Source organism: Gossypium arboreum, chromosome 7, assembly GCF_025698485.1.
Source record: "Gossypium arboreum isolate Shixiya-1 chromosome 7, ASM2569848v2, whole genome shotgun sequence".
Classification (NCBI taxonomy): Eukaryota; Viridiplantae; Streptophyta; class Magnoliopsida; order Malvales; family Malvaceae; genus Gossypium; species Gossypium arboreum.
Genome location: NC_069076.1, coordinates 87,348,939 through 87,351,070, shown reverse-complemented (window position 1 = coordinate 87,351,070; position 2,132 = coordinate 87,348,939). Strand labels below are relative to the sequence as shown.

Below are 2,132 nucleotides of genomic sequence, written 5' to 3'. Positions count from 1 at the left end.
TTTTGAAAACACGTCCTAAGTCTAGCCCATTTGAACAATTATCAACCAGGTTTGAAGTTATTAAAAATAAAATAATCCCGAGAAGAAATAAAAGAAAAGTTAAAATGGCCTTATTACAACCCAAAAATAAATAATAATTAAAGGAAATTTAATGAAAACCAACGCTTGTTTAAAAGCCAAAAGACGATCACCGTGGCTACTCTGAATCCTTCCGCCCAAGTCCCCACATCAAGGCTCACCTGCAAGGTTAAGGAAAGGGGGTGAGTTTGGAAACTCAGTGTGCAACAAGCCCCTTTCAGAGCCCAAAACAATAACTGCCTGTTGGGTCTAAGCCCAAATCCAATCTCAAACATGTACTGGGCCATAGCCCTTTTCATATTTCATATTTCATAACACTGGGCCGAAGCCTTTTCAAATTTCATATTACTGGGCCGAAGCCTTTACGGTAAACGGTATGGCCCATAGGCCCATTTCAATATCACATATAATGTCAATGAAAGAATGCAAACCCATCTGGGGAGACTACTCAACCCACCATCCGCTACTCTCCACCCGTACCAACCAACACACCATGTGGGGATTAACTCGACCCACCCCGCCATAACTCTCCATTGGCAGCTTAGCTGCTTTATCATATAACCGAGGCCTAGCCTCTTTTAATAATCGGGCAAAAGCCCTTTTTATAAGCGGGGCATAAGCCCTTTAATAATCGGGCGTAAGCCCTTTTGATAATCGGGGCATAAGCCCTTTGATAATCGGGCATAAGCCCTTTTGATAAGCGGGCATAAGCCCTTTAATAATCGGGGCACAAGCCCTTTTCACTTCCTCCATTCATATAAAAACCCAACCCAATGCATTTATGAACATCCGTGTGCATATCATACATATCATGTGCATATCATACATGTCATGTGCATATCATACATATCATGTGCATATCATACATATCATGTTTATCAAAATCCCATGCATTAAGTTCATATATAAACCTTAGGGGTATAATGGTTATTTTTACCTAGGGGCAAAACGATCATTTTATATTATAAGGGTAATCTTGTAATTTTACCAAAATTAGGGTTTCCATGTTCATTAACTGTTACAAACAATTCATGGGTGCAAACAGTGATTCGGCCCATTTTTAGTTTAAACGAGTTATTGGGCCAAAAACCCTAATAGGTTCTACTTAGCCGATTACATCATCTAGGCCCATTTAGCCTATATTCCATAACGGTTTTAACAGTCTTATCATGCAATTTAACAGATTTCCCATTTTCTACCAAATTTACCCAAATGGGCCCAAAAGCCTATTGGGCCCTAATTCAGCCCCTCGGGGCCCAACCTATCTGTAAACGCCAAAATCACGTCCTTACCATTTCCATTGTTCCCAATCCTCATCTCATCGATTCCAACTAACTAGTGAGCGTTCGCTTGCTCACAAGTCCTCGAAATGCCAGAATTTCGGCATTTCGGCTTTTCGGCATTTTATCGCTTTAAGCTATGAAAAAGGGTTCGTTACACACCTGATTTGCGATATTCCTTGACGAGATCTCCTATGCGATTTGTCCTTTGCCGAAGTTGATGACTAGATTTAGTCACTCCGATGATCCAAGCTTTTCACACACTCCTCGATCGGTAGCCTTTAATCCTCACAAGAGATCTACTCATTGAAGAACGTTCCAAATACCTTCCTACCCCATATCCGTTGTGAATCCAACTGTTATGGGTTGAAGTTGAAACATTTCCAAAATAAATCGCCTACGATAACCACCACCTGTCACTCAAACTTAACTGATAGGAGACTGGAGTTAATCCACGCTCCGAGCACTCTTAGCCGACGCCCAACCCAAACGAGCACGCCATACAGCGAAAGGGATCAGCCAAGAAAGGTACATTTACTCTCTTCATGGTTCCTCTATTTAAAGCCGACTTCACAATCACTCTTATATTAGCTTCGATGTGGGATCCTCCAACATTAGAGTTTAAATTCAACACCAACTCTTGCCGCCCTTGTTAGCAAAATAAATGCTCTTTGCTTGCCATGGGATTCGAACCTATGCCTCCCCTTAAATGCTCCACACGCTACTTGCCACTAAGCCACAAGGCTTTTTGTGTCATATTTTATCCCTAATTAA

At 41.4% G+C, this 2,132-nt stretch overlaps 1 long non-coding RNA gene across 1 annotated transcript; it reads right to left on the bottom strand.

Annotated features, from left to right (window-relative positions):
* LOC128295631 (uncharacterized) lies at positions 1–1,893 on the bottom strand. Its single transcript, XR_008286185.1, has 2 exons — positions 1,521–1,893; positions 1–239 (listed from the first exon to the last, which is right to left on the bottom strand). It is a non-coding gene; the product is annotated as an uncharacterized LOC128295631 (long non-coding RNA).
* Between the last annotated feature and the right edge of the window lie 239 nt (positions 1,894–2,132).